Here is a 15,237-nt window from a genome sequence, read left to right on the forward strand (position 1 = left end):
CACCCTCCTCGCCTTTCGTAAGTTATTAAAAACTCATCTTTGTCGCCAGGCATGGGGAAACTAACACACACCCCAATTTTCAAGGCTGGTGTATGGTTTGATTGGTTGTGTGGTTATTTTATTTTATTATAAGGGTTTTAAATTGCATTTTAAAATTGGATTTGTACACTCTTTATGTTGTTGTGAGCCGCCCCGAGTCCTCGGAGAGGGTTGGCATACAAATCTAATATATTATTATTATTATTATTATTATTATTATTATTATTATTGTTGTTGTTGTTGTTGTTGTTGTTGTTGTTGTTATTATTAAACTTGCAGTGATTCGCTTAACAGCCAAACTCAACCACACATAAACTCAGGCAAAACTGGCGTAACAAACATCCCGCTTACAAATGTTCTGTCGGGCTCTCTGGTAGACTCCTCCCAAAAATTCACAGGTACAAATTTCAGACACACACACGTTTGAAAATTCAAAACAATGTTCTTTATAATGAAAATTCACTTAAACCAAGCCCTCTTTTTGTATAGCAAAGAGCACTCGTCTCCAAACAAACTGGTAATTTGTACAAGTCCCTTATCAGTTCTGTGATACTTAGCTTGCAGCTGGGAGGCAATTCACAGTCCTTCTTCTTTCACAAAGTGAAACACACTTTGCTCTGGTTTAGTTTCAAAGCCGGGAAAAATCAGCACACAAAAAGTCAAAGTCAGTAAAGCAGTCACGAAACACAACGATCAGATAATCCTCCACAATGGCCAAACCCACAGGCTGCTATTTATAGCAGCCTCACTAATTACCACAGCCCCACCCAACCACAGGTGGCCTCATTTTCTTTGATAATAATCTCTCAGTTGTTGCTGCCTATGCATCGCCCTCTGCATGCGTGGCTGTATCATTAACTCTTGTTCTGAATCCAAGGAGGAGCTAGATAATTGATCTCCTTCTGAGCTGTCTGCCACACTCTCCTCTTCCCTGTCATTCATGTCTTCTTGGTCAGAGGAGCCTTCATCATCAGATTCCACCGGGGGGGCAAAACAGGCCTGCAGCATGTGGATGTCTCCCCCACATCCACAGTCCTTGGGGCAGGAGCTGGGCCAGAGCTAACCACAACAACAAATAGTCAATTTGGGCTCAACTGCAGTCGTAAGTCGGGGACTGCCTGTAATATATTCGGGCTGGAAATGAGGCCAACAAACATTGGTTTAAAGCCACCTAGAGGATTCTCAGCCAAGTTGGGCCAAGGGTATTTTTGTATCATAGCTCTGTCTCCTTCATGCTGCATAGGAAATTATGAGAGGAGTATTCCCCAAGACCTTTCCTGAGCTACAAATTCATTAGGTGGCAGATATTTTCACATTCAACGTTAAAGAGGCAAGGAGATGCCTTAGTTCAAATCAGAACAACCGTGGGCCGTTCTTAAAGAGGGACAATTTCCTTCTGAATGGGAGCAAGTGGGAAACTTTGTTTAGTTTTGCTACTTAGGATTCAGTAATCCCTGATTATTAAAACAGGGACCCATCTGATAAAGGAAAATATTTGTAGTGCCAGGTGCTTTCTTGAGCATCATCAGTGCACCCATCAGGAACCCTTCTAACTATCTAATCATAAAACGGATTAAGATTAGATGTACTCTAATCTCCCCGTCAGCTAAACAATTCAAAGTGTTGGTAATGACCTATAAAGCCCTACACAGCATCGGACCAGATTACTTGTGGGACCGCCTTCTGCTGTATGAGTCCCAGCGACTGATTAGGTCCCACAGAGTTGGCCTTCTCCAGGTCCCATCAACCAGAGAATGTTGCTTGGCGGGGCCTAGGGGAAGAGCCTTCTCTGTGGGGGCCCCATCTCTCTGGAATCATCTCCCCCTGGAGATTCACACTCCCCCCACCCTCCTTGCCTTCCGTAAGAGTCTTAAGATTCACCTATGTCGCCAGGCATGGAGCAATTAGATCTCAGCCCCCTAGCCAATGAAATGAGATTTATTTATTTATTAGATTTGTATGCCGCCCCTCTCAGAAGACTCGGGGCGGCTAACAACAATAAAAAAGACAATGTAAACAAATCTAATATTAAAAATAATCTAAAAAAAACCAATTTAAAGAACCAATCATACATAAAAGCATACCATGTATAAATTCTATAAGCCTAGGGGGGAAGGGAAAATTTCAATTCCCTCATGCCTGACGACAGAGGTGGGTTTTAAGGACCTTGCGAAAGACAAAGAGGGTGGGGGCAACTCTGATATCTGGGGGGAGTTGGTTCCAGAGAGTCGGGCCACCACAGAGAAGGCTCTTCCCCTGGGTCCCGCCAGACGACATTGTTTAGTTGACGGGACCCGGAAAAGGCCAACTCTGTGGGACCTAACTAGTCGCTGGGATTCTGGTCCGATGCCATGAAGGGCTTTATAGGTCATAACCAACACTTTGAATTGTGACCGGAAACCGATCGGCAACCAATATGTGTTGTATGATTGAACTGGTATGATTGTTTTTAAATATTGGATTTTTAGATTGTAATTTTAAATTCAATTAGATTTGCCGTTGTACTGTATTGCTATATTATATGCTGTTAGCCACCCCGAGTCCTCGGAGAAGGGTGGCATACAAACAAACAAACAAACAAACAAACAAACAAACAAACAAATAGTGTCGGCTGGCGAGTCCACGGGGGAGGGCCTTCTCGGTGGCTGCTCAGACTTTTCTTGAACCAGCTACCTCCTAAGATCCAGACTGCCCCCACCCTACTGGCCTTCTGGAAAGCTGTAAAGACCTGGCTCTTCCGGTAGGCCTGGGACTGTTGATCTGATAGTGTACCGTCAAGATCCGGCCATAAATGGAATGCATGGCATTTCACTGTTGGATTTAAATTGTTTTTAAATTGCTTTTAGAGATTTTATAGCAATAGCAATAGCATGTAGACTTATATAACGCTTCACAGTGCTTTTACAGCCCTCTCTAAGCAGTTTACAGAGTCAGCATATTGCCCCCCAACAATCTGGGCCCTCATTTTATCCGCCTCAGAAAGATGGAAGGCTGAGTCAATCTTAATTTAATTAATGTTAAAATAATTTTAATAGTATTTGTATGTTCTGTTTTTGATTGTAAGCCGCCTAGAGTCCCTAGAGTTGGGCAGCATACACAATGAATGAATGAATGAATGAATGAATGAATGAATGAATGAACGAACTCAAGGAAGGATAAGATGGAGGAAGAAAGGAAGGGGAGGAAGGGGGGAGTAGGAAAGTGGGAGAGAGAGAGAGAGAGAAGGTAGAGGGGAGATAGAGGGAGGGACGTAATGAGCCGGGGTGGCGCAGCAGGTAGAGTGCTGTACTGCAGGCCACTAAAGCTGACTTGTAGATCTGAAGGTCAGCGGTTCAAATCTCATCACCGGCTCAAAGTTGACTCAGCCTTCCATCCTTCCGAGGTGGGTAAAATGAGGACCTGGATTGTGGGGGCAATAGACTGGCTCTGTTAAAAAGTGCTATTGCTAACATGCTGTAAGCCGCCCTGAGTCTAAGGAGAAGAGCAACATAAAAATCGAATGAATGAATGAATGAATGAATGAATGAATGAGAGATAAAAGTATAAAAGTATAAAATCGAATGAATGAATGAATGAATGGGAGATAAAAGTATAAAAGAAGCAAACTAAGGAGATATGTTTATGATAGTTTGGATATAAATGTATAACTATGGATGTTTGTACAATATGGTATAATGTATGGATGTTTGTGTAAGTTTGGTGAAAATTTTTTTTTTAAAATAAAAAACATCAATGCACCCATCAGAAACCCATATACCCATGTATGAGCCACGGTGGTGCAGTGGTTAGACTGCAGTACTGCAGCCTATTTCTGCTGACTGCCAGCTGCCTGCAGTTTGAACCTCATTGGCTCCAGATTGACTCAGCCTCCCATCCTTCCGAGGTGAGCAAAATGAGTCTTCAGATGGTTGGGGGGAATATGCTGACTCTGTAAACCGCTTAGAGAGGGCCAGTGATGGGCTGCCAAAACTTTCACTGCTACACTGGGGGCATGGCTTATTTTGAGGGTGTGGCTTGATGGTCATGTGACTGGGGGAATGGCTTAAATGTCATGTGACTGGGTGGGAATGACTTCCCAACCAGGGTAAGTTTTCAGATAGGTGCTTGAACTCTTTTTCAGTTGATTAAGTCCCATTATTTGAATAGCCACAAAAAGGACAAATGATATTTGTCCATTATTTGTTGAGGAGCACAGTGACATTTTAAGGTTTTGTACTGAACCCACAAGGTTCAGTATGATAACTACTTAGGCAAGTAGCTCAATTTTCTTCAATGGCTAAAAAACCGTCAGTTTTAGATAATGATTAAAATGATTGAAGTATTTATGGGTAAAAACACACTAATTATTTCTTGTATCACAAGTAATTAAGGATCATACTAAGGTACTAGAGAAGATGGGACAATAAAAAAACAATTAAGTACAGTGATACCTTATCTTACAAACTTAATTGGTTCCGGGACGAGGTTCTTAAGGTGAAAAGTTTGTAAGACGAAACAATGTTTCCCATAGGAATCAATGGAAAAGCGATTAATGCGTGCAAGCCCAAAATTCACCCCTTTTGCCAGCCAAAGCACCTGTTTTTGCGCTGCTGGGATTCCCCTGAGGGTCCCCTCCATGGGAAACCCCACCTCCGGACTTCCCTTGCCAGCGAAACGCCCGTTTTTGCGCTGCTGGGTTTCCCCTGCAGCATCACAAAAACACGGAAGTCCGGAGCTGAGGTTTCACATGGAGGGGAGCCGCAGGGGAATCCCAGCAGCACAAAAAAGGGTGCTTCGCTGGCAACGGAAGTCCAGAGGTGGGGCATCCCAGCGGCGGTGGTGGGTTTGTAAGGTGAAAATAGTTTTTAAGAAGAGGCAAAAAAATCTTAAACCCCGGGTTTGTATCTCAAAAAGTTTGTATGACGAGGCGTTTGTAAGACGAGGTATCACTGTATTCAATTAATAGTGCAGAAAACTAACCACCCCAACTGTGTCCCCCCCACCGTGGGGGCAGCAGCCCATTACTGAAGAGGGCTCAAAAGCACGGTAAAGCGGTATATAAGTCTAAGCGGCTACCGCTATCCAAAGCTACAAAGCTTGAGGTGGCTAGATGGCTGGTTTCCTACTTGCCCGTCTATTAGTTCTGAACATTATCCAGAAGCCGGAGAGAGTTGCATCCTGCTGATGTCTCAATCAAGAACCTCCTTGTAAAAATTGATATTGGCGGGCAGCCAGTGGTGGAATTACTTCTCAACAGGAATCCTGTCTTTAATCAGATGCACTTTCTCAGGATCTCGGCAAAGGGAAAACCAGGCTCAACCCTTCTCTCCCAACCAGCCATCCTTTCCCCCATCGATCAACTCCAGCGGGAGTCACTCTCCGTTTTCCTTTTAGCAAAGAAAACCTTAAATGTCACAAAGTCCCTGTTCCCCCGGCTGGACAGACATGGCATAAAGGTAGAGCCGATTGTGATCCTGCTGTATAGAGCGCTGGTGAGACCCCATTTGGAATACTGCGTCCAGTTCTGGAGACCTCACCTACAAAAAGATCTTGATAAAATTGAACGGGTCCAAAGACGGGCTACACAAATGGTGGATGTCTTAAGCATAAAACTTATCAGGAAAGACTTAATAAACTCAATCTGTATAGTCTGGAGGACAGAAGGGAAAGGGGGGAACATTTAAATAGGTTAAAGGGTTCAATAAGGTTCAGGAGGGAAGTGTTTTTAATAGGAAAGTGAACACAAGAACAAGGGGGCACAATCTGAGGTTAATTGGGGGAAAGATCAGAAGCAATGTGAGAAAATATTATTTTACTGAAAGAGTAGTAGATCCTTGGAACAAACTTCCAGCAGACGTGGTTGGTAAATCCACAGTAACTGAATTTTAAACATGCCTGGGATAAACATATATCCATCCTAAGATAAAATACAGGAAATAGTATAAGGGCAGACTAGATGGAGGTATATCTCTGCCGTCAATCTTCTATGTGTCTCTGTGTCTATTAATCTAATTTATTAATCTAAACTATATTCTGCCCAACTCCTCAAGGACTCCGGGTGGCTTACTACAAATGAAAACAATACTTAAAAGAACTGTTTCAAAAATAATTTTTAAAATTTAACCATCTGTATGTTCTCAGAGACGCAGTGGTTCAGTAGCTAAGACTCCGAGCTTGTCAATCATAAGGTGAGCAGCTCGGCGGTTTAAGGACAAGGGGGCACAATCTGAGGTTAGTTGGGGGAAAGATCAGAAGATATTATTTTAATGAAAGAGTAGTAGATGCCAGGAACAAACTTCCAGCTGACGCGGTTGGTAAACCCACAGTAACTGAATTTAAACCTGCCTGGGATAAACATATATCCATCTTAAGATAAAATATAGGAAATAATTATCTCAGGGACCGCCTTCTGCTGCACGAATCCCAGCGACCAGTTAGGTCCCACAGAGTGGATCTTCTCCGGGTCCCGTCAACTAAAGAATGTCGTTTGGCGGGACCCAGGGGAAGAGCCTTCTCTGTGGTGGCCCCGGCCCTCTGGAACCAACTCCCCCCAAAGATTAGAATTGCCCCCACCCTCCTTGCTTTTCGTAAGCTGCTTAAAACCCACCTCTGCCGTCAGGCATGGGGGAATTGAGACCCTCTTCCCCCTAGGCCTTTACAATTCTATGCATGATATGTATGTATGTATGTTTGTTTGGTTTTTTATATTAATGGGTTTTTAATTGTTTCTAACATCAGACTACTATTGTACACTGCTTTATTGTTGCTGTTAGCCGCCCCAAGTCTCCGGAGAGGGGTGGCATACAAATCCAATAAATAAATAAATAAATAGTATAAGGGCAGACGAGATGGACCACGAGGTCTTTTTGTGCCGTCAACCTTCTATGTTTCTCTGTTTCTACACACAGTAGCTCAGCCAATGGGGATTGCCAGAGAGACAAGGAGCAAAGGGAGAGAAAGGTACACACCACCTCGGGAGACACAGCCGGTGAGGGGAGGAGAGTATGTTCCAGGCAAATAGCAGGGAAGTCTTTAGGGTAAGTGGCACGTGGCAAGCTGGGAGAGGGAGGGAGAGAAGGCGATACCACAACAGACTTTCCCCCACCTGTGGATGACAATGAAGCTGCAACAAGGCAGAAGGCAGAACGAGGCAACAGGACAAAGCCCAGAGAGATTCGCTTTCCATACAGGAGCTCGAAGGAAAGGCAAAAGCTGGCTAAAAACCCAGCAGGAAGCAGGAAACAACCTCTCCTCCACCTTTCTCAACAGTTTCGCTTTGCCCCGGGGTGGAGGCATATTTTAAAGCCTTTGTAAGCCTATGGGTAAAGGCAGCCTGAACCTTACGGGAGATCACAGAGGAAGGAACGTAGGTGCTAACTCTCCTCACTTCCTCCGAGACTAGCAAGTGCAAAAGCCAACACACACACACACACAAAATATGGTTAAGCGAATTTTTGAGCAGCTCAGCAAGTCACATGTAAGCAGGCAACAGAAGGCCACCTACATGCATAAATATGCAGGTGCACGTTCTACAAAGGGGGAAATAACCCGATGCACCACATTATTCAGCCGAGGAGAAAAGTTACAGTGAGTTCTACAGGACTGGGATGTAGAGAAGGGGGAGAATAGCGAAGCTTTAAATCAACATCTTAGAACAGGCTTAAGACTTGGAATAACTTAATGGTCATTTTGAATGCACACCAACAGGCATACATTAAAATGAAATTTTGTTGCATACAGCTCTCAAAGGGCAATCACCTCCAATATGCACTAAATAAACATGACAAATAAACAAATAAACAAAATAGTATGGTATAGTATAGTATAGTACAGTACAGCATAGCATAGAATAGCATAGCATAATATAGTATTGCATAGCATAATATAGTATTGCATAGCATAATATAGTATTGCATTGCATTGTATCTTATCATATAATCATTATCTAGCTGATGAGGCCAGAAAAAGGCCGAAATAGATCTATCATAGTCTCCCTTAAATTTCAAATTCAGCAAAAACATGAGACATACACACACACACATACACACTGCTAAAAAATATAAGGGAAGACTTAAATAACACAATATAACTCCAAGTAAATCAAACTTCTGTGAAATCAAACTGTCCACTTAGGAAGCAACACTGATCAACAATAAATTTCACATGCTGTTATGCACATTCAACTTTGTACAGAACAAAGTATTTCATTCATTCAGATCTAGGATGTTTATTTGAGTGTTCCCTTTATTTGTTTGAGCTGTGTATATACGTTTTTGCTGAATTTGAAAATTATATAGACACAAACACACATATACTGTAGATACACCATACCGTACCATTCCATACCAATAAAAAAATAAAATAACAATAAAATAAAACAAAATAAAAAATTAAATAATAAAATAAAATAATCATACCCACATAGAAACATAGAAGACTGACGGCAGAAAAGGACCTCATGGTCCATCAAGTCTGTCCTTATACTATTTCCTGTATTTTATCTCAGGATGGATATATATTTTCCCAGGCATGTTTAAATTCAGTTACTGTGGATTTACCAACCACGTCTGCTGGAAGTTTGTTCCAAGGATCTACTACTCTTTCAGTAAAATAATATTTTCTCATGTTGCTTTTGATCTTTCCCCCAACTAACTTCAGATTGGGCCCCCTTGTTCTTGTGTTCACTTTCCTATTAAAAACACTTCTCTCCTGAACCTTAATTAACCCTTTAACATATTCAAATGTTTTGATCATGTCCCCCCTTTTCCTTCTGTCCTCCAGACTATACAGATTGAGTATTATATGACCCAGAGAAACAACACAGTCTAGTTCAGATGTATACATGTAACATGGTGATAGTATTGAGTTTTTTACCAGACGGATGGCATAGGGGACAAAAGCTGTTGCAGAATCCGGTAGTCCTGCTAGAAATACTTTTTAGAAATCTGGCTGAAAGGTAGAGATGACCAGCTGTCCGCAGAGAAGAGGATCAAGGCAGAGCGAGTTTATAGTTGCATGACTTTTGGGGTGAAAATCCTACAGTCCAGCAGAGGTCATACTTTTAATTCAATTTAATTTAATGGATTCATATGCCGCCCAATCCCATGGGACCCAGGGCAGCTTTCAACCATAATTTTGAGGACGCACGGGTCAGAAGCCTATGAACCAGCTTCCCATGCAATGTAAGTATGTACCATTTGAATATGAAAGGCAAAGCACATTTTCTTCTTTTAGCGAGAACGTTTAAGAGAAGCCATTCTAGAACTCCGTTTCTCCCAACTGCCAAACAGTTGTTTATAGAAGATGCAGAAACAGTATAAAAAAATAATATGAAGGTGGGAAAACCATAATTTTTTTTAAAAAAATTACATTTTTGTTTTCCTGGACCAGAGCACAATCATTCTACCTATGCTTCCAACTTGCCATATGTTACCACAACCCCGTGCAGTAGGCCCTTATTAAAGACCAGTCAATGTTAGTCTGGGACAGGGGCCAAGAATAAAGTCGAAGGCCCCAGGATCCCAAGAACTCTTGCTAAAGGCCAAAGAAACATTGCAAAATCCAAACTACCAAGTTCAAATGGAAACTCCGAGAAGCTTCATCCCCTAAATAAGCAATTCAATGGTTTAGGCCAAGGGTGGGCAAAGTTGGCTCTTCTGTGACTTGTGGACTTCAACTCCCAGAATTCCTGAGCCAATCCTGCTAGCTCAGGAATTCTTGGAGTTGAAGTCCACATGTCATGAAAGAACCAAGTTTGCCTACCCTGGTTTAGGCAACAGGCTAGACCACAAGAGATCCTGAGTTCTAAGGTGGCTTACTCGCACAAAAGCCTAATTGGTTGCCTTAGTTTGGACCCGTCCCTCTCTCTCTCTCTCAGCCCAGTCTATCTCACTGCATTGTTATGGAGAAAATAAGAAATTCTAGGTAAATTAGCTGCTTTTAGATAATTTATATATAAATTATAATTTATTTTAAAAACAACAATAAACATCATACTTCATAAATAAACTAATACAACAAGATACTGTATAGATAAACTAACACATCCATAAACCAACACGTGTTTTGAGCCCAAAGCAAAAATTAAGAGGCACGTGGGCTTTTAAACAACTATTATTTGAAAGAATCGAAGCATTGTCCAAAGCTAAACTAAAGCTTCCTAGCGGTTAGGACAAATCAACCAGTGGAACGGCTTGCCTCGCCTTCAGAAATCCATCAATTGGAGGGTTTTTAAGAGGAGACTTGGATGGAAACCGCATAGGGTCTCCTATCAGAGGACCTCCAAGGTCTCTTCCGAGGATCCCAAGAGCTCTTGCCAAAGGCCAAAGAAACATTGCGAAATCAAAACTCCCAAGTTCAAATGGAAACTCATGGAAGCTAAAGGAGGCAATTTTAATGGCTTAGGCAACAGGCTAGAAAAACGGGAGAGCCTGAGTTCTAATCTTGCTTACTCACCAAAAGGCCTAATTGGGATTGGGTGGCATGGAAATCAATCAATCAATCAATCAATCAATCAACTAAACAAACAAACGAAACAAATGGCTGCCTTTAGACCGTCCCTACCTCTCTCTCTCAGCCCAGTCCACTTCTAGATTGGGATTTATTATTAGAGTCGGAAGGGACCTTGCTAGGTCATCTAGTCCAACCCCCCACAAGCACGTCAAGCAGGAGTTCCTACACTATTCTACTTGCTCTATCTCCCTTCTTTTCAAATATTTTACCTCTGCAAATCCCCCCCCCCCCCCAAACGCTTGCTCGATCCCACCGTCCCTCCACCTTTCATTAACTCCTCGCTGCTCGGAAAGTTTCTATAACGGGCGACGTCCTTCCTTCCTTCCTTCCTTCCTTCCCTTCCTTTTTTCTTTTCTTTCCCTCCTTCCTTTATTCTTTCTTTCTTTCCTTCTTTCCTTCCTTTTTCTTCTTTCCTCCCCTCCTTCCTCCCTCTGGGCCCTCCCCTTCCCTCCCCCCCGTTTCACCATCCCTTTCTTCCTCCGGCACCTGAGATCCAGGTAGGCCCCTGGTGGTGATATTGGGGGGGGGGGGTGGACGAGAGGGAAAAGGAGGGGAAAGGGCTCCCTCGCAAGCCCAGGTGAGTCCCACTCACCTGGCCGGCCTCCTCCTCCTCCTCCGAACAAACAAACCGTCGGGGCCAGCCCAGGTGCGCCGCCGTCACCTGAGCCACTCCCCATACCTGCACCCCGCCTCTCCTCCTCCTCCGGTCCGGAGCGGCTCTAATCGACGGGGGGCGGTGTGGAAACTTACCAGAGGATGGAGAGGATCGGGATCCCACCGGGGACCGGGGGAGCTCAACTATCCGGCCCCCGTCCGGGCTCTTCTTTCAGCCGCCGACCGCGGCTGGCCCCGGCTTGCGGCTCGCTTCCTTCATGGTCCTTCGGGGCTCCTTTATTTTTTTTGGCCGAGCGTCCCGACCGCGCCGGCCGGAGCAACAAGCGAGCGAGCCCGGGCGGCGGGTTGTGTCTGAGGGGGGCGGCCGTTTCAAGGGAGCCCCCGCTCCGTCTTCTCTGCCTCGCCCCCCCCCCCCTTCTCCACCAGCGGCGGGCCACGCGCTCCAGCGGCAGAGCCCCGGCGGCGCCAAGCGCTTCCCTCCGCCGCCGCCGCCGCGTGCCCCGCTCTCGCCGCAGCGCCGCTCGCAGCCAGCGGAGGGAGCTTTTCCTTCTGGGGCCGGGAGAGGAGGAGTTAAACCCGCCCGCTTGCCCCGTTTCACACACACACACACAATACACACGCGCGCACAGACACCCGCGCCCTCCTTTTAAGGGGGAGGGGCGTAGGGGGGCGTCCAACCGGTTGCTGGTCCAAACACGGGGCGGGGACGGCCCCAACTTTTCTTTAGGTTGCGATCGTCAGCCTGTGCCTTTAAAAATTAAATAAATTGGGGAGGGGAAGAGAAAACGAGTCGCGTTTGGAAGGAGAGATCCGGCGATCTTTTCGGGCTGCGGGTGGGGTCCTTTTTTTCCTCCCTCCTTCCCGCCCTCCCTCATTTTCCTTCCTTTCTTCCTCCATCATTGTCCTTTTTAGCTACCTTCCTCCCTCCCCCCTCATCATCTGCTCCCTCCCTCCTCCCTCCTCTTTCTTCCTTCCTTCTTCCCTTCCTCCCTTCCATCCATCTTCCCTCTTTCCCATCATCTCTCTTCCTTTCCTTCCTTCCAGCCTTCCTCCTTTTCCTTCCTTCTTACCTCCCTTCCTCCCTTCCAAACATCTCCTCCTCCCTCCACCCTCAATTACTTCCCTCTCCTTCCTTCCCTCCCCCCTCCCTCCTTTCCTTTCCTTTCCCCTTTCCTTCCTACCTACCTTCCATCCTCCCTCTCTTCCCATCATCTCCCTCCCTCCTTCCTTCCTTCCCTTTCCTTTCCCCTTTCCTTCCTACCTTCAATCTTCCCTCTCTTCCCATCTCCCTCCCTCCCTCCTTCCTTCCCTTTCCTTCCTACCTACCTTCAATCCTCCCTCTCTTCCCATCATCTCCCTCCCTCCTTTTTCCTTTCCTTCCTTCCTTCCTTCCTTCCGTCCTTCCTTTCCTTTCCCCTTCCTACATCCGAGTCTTTGGAGAAGGGCGGCATACAAATCTAATAAATTGAATTGAATTGAATACCTTCCTTTGTCCCTCATCAGGAGGCTGTGAGTTCTAGAAACACCTTAATCATGAAAATGGACTGGGTGACTTTGGGCCAATCACCAGGAGGCTGTGAGTTCCAGTCCTGCCTTAATCACAAAAGTAAACTGGGTGACTTTGGGCCAATCACCAGGAGGTTGTGAGTTCTAGTCCCATCTTAATAATAAAAATGGACTGGATGGCTTTGGGCCAATCACTGGAGACTCTGAGTTCTAGTCCTGCCTTAGTCATGAAAATGGACTGGGTGACTTTGAATAATCACCAGGAGGCTGTGAGTTCTAATCCCTCCTTAGGCATGAAAATGGGCTAAGCATCTTTGGGCCAGTCATTCTCTGTTGTCCCAATTCCCCTCACTGGGTTGTTGTGGGGAAACAAGAAAAGGAAGGAATACTAGGTCTTAAACAACACAATATAACTCTAAGTAAACCAAACCTCTGTGAAATCAAACTGCCCACTTAGGAAGCAACACTGATTGACAATCAATTTCCCATGCTGTTGTGCACATTCAATATTGTACAGAACAAAGTATTCAATGAGAATATTTCATTCATTCAGATCTAGGATGTGTTCTTTGAGTGTTCCCTTTATTTTTTTTGAGCAGTGTATAAAATAACATGTGCATTTACAAATAAACAAACCTGGGATAAGGCAACTTTTGGTGCTGGAGAAAACTCTTGAGAGTCCCTTGGACCTCAAGGGGATAATAATAATAATAATAATAATAATAATAATAATAATAATAATAATAATAATAATAATTTTTTAGATTTGTATGCTGCCCTTCTCCGAAGACTCGGGGCGGCTCATAACAATAATAAAACAGTGTGACAATGTAAACAAATCTAATATTAAAAAACATCTAAAAACCCCTCATTTAAAAAACCATGCAACACACGTATTTCCATACATAAAACTATAAAAAGCCTGGGGGAGATGTCTCAATTTCCCCATGCCTGGCGATATAGGTAGGTCTTAAGTAGTTTGCAAAGGAAAAGGAGGGTGGGGGCAATTTTGATCTCTGGGGGGAGTCGATTCCAGAGGGCCGGGGCCGGCACAGAGAAGGCTCTTCCCCTGGGGCCCGCCAGACGACATTGTTTAGTTGACGGGACCCGGAGAAGGCCAGCTCTGTCCAATCAGTCAATCCAAAACGAAACAAAATATGATCGTTTTTTGGAAGGACTGATACTGAAGATGAAGCTCAAATATTTTGGCCGCCTAATGCAAAGAGTGGACTCCTTGGAAAAGACCCCCTGATGTTGGGAAAGACAGAAGTCAAAAGGGGAAGGGGACATCAGAGGAAGATGTGGTTCGATAGTATCATTGACCAATTCAAACTCCAGGTGACAGTGGGAGCCTGGTGTGCTATCATCTGTGGCATCAGGAAGAGTCAGACATGACTAAGCAACTGAACCACACTTTTGTCTTTGTGATTGTTACTAACTCAGTGATGGCGAACCTTCTTTGGTTTGCCTGCCAAAAGGGGTGTGTGTGTGGCTGTGCTAGCATGCACACACGCACGTGCCCACACCCCTTCCCTCCCCCACACATACACAACACCCCTGTGCTGCCCCAACACATGTGCACAGGCCTCATTGAAGCCTGAGATGTGGAAAAAATGGACGAACGGGCAAACAGGAAGTTCAGAAAAGGCACTTCCTGTTTACCTATTGTGCTGTTTTTTTGCACTCCGGAGCTTCAGGAAGCTTCCCCGAACTCTCTAGAACAGTGTTTCCCAACCTTGGCAACTTGAAGATATTTGGACTTCAACTCCCAGAATTCCCCAGCCAGCGAAACACTACTCTATAATACAAAAAACAGCAAAACAGGCAAACCGGAAAGTGTGTTTTCTGAACTTCCAGTTTGGAAGGGATGTTTTTTTTGCACATACCCAGAGCCCAGAAGGGAAAATAAGAAAAAAATTCAGAATTTTTCTATCGGTTCTGCATACCTGACCAAAATTTTTCTACCAGTTCTGCATACCTGACCATACCTATAGGAGCCCATCACTGAATCTCATTGTGCCCAGAGAGAGAGATATCTGCCTCCACTTAGGTTTGAACTCAAATGCTCCTGATTAGAAGGTGAGAGCTCCACCTCTAGGCCACTACATCATTCTGCTGGTTGCTCTTTTAAGTTACATATACACTGTTCAAAAAAAATAAAGGGAACATTTAAACAACACAATATAACTCCAAATAAATCAAACTTCTGTGTAATCAAACTGTCCACTTAGGAATGCAACACTGATTGACAATCAATTTCACATGCTATTATGCACATTCAACTTTGTATAGAACAAAGTACTCAATGAGAATATATTTCATTCAGATCTAGGATGTGTTATTTGAGTGTTCCCTTTATTTTTTTGAGCAGTATATCTATCTATCTATCTATCTATCTATCTATCTATCTATCTATCTATCTATCTATCTATCTATCTATCTATCTATCTTTCTGTCTCTGTCTCTGTCTCTGTCTCTGTCTCTGTCTCTATCTACCTACCTACCTACCTACCTACCTTCCTACCTTCCTTCCTTCCTACCTTCCTTCCTTTCTTCCTTCCTTCCTTCCTACCTACCTACCTACCT

The 15,237-nt window shown here is 44.3% G+C and overlaps 1 protein-coding gene across 3 annotated transcripts in view; it reads right to left on the bottom strand.

The window, feature by feature from the left end:
• LRATD2 (LRAT domain containing 2) overlaps positions 1–11,739 on the bottom strand; it is an 18,728-nt gene extending 6,989 nt beyond the window's left edge. For 2 of the 3 annotated variants that reach the window (XM_070748298.1, XM_070748297.1), the window contains exon 1: positions 11,281–11,739. The gene's annotated coding sequence lies outside the window, so the exon portion shown is untranslated. Of the gene's footprint in view, positions 1–11,122; positions 11,175–11,280 lie in introns of those variants that run through there. The other variant, XM_070748296.1, reaches the window with a different exon arrangement.
• Between the last annotated feature and the right edge of the window lie 3,498 nt (positions 11,740–15,237).

This window comes from Erythrolamprus reginae, chromosome 3, assembly GCF_031021105.1.
Source record: "Erythrolamprus reginae isolate rEryReg1 chromosome 3, rEryReg1.hap1, whole genome shotgun sequence".
Lineage (NCBI taxonomy): Eukaryota > Metazoa > Chordata > Lepidosauria > Squamata > Dipsadidae > Erythrolamprus > Erythrolamprus reginae.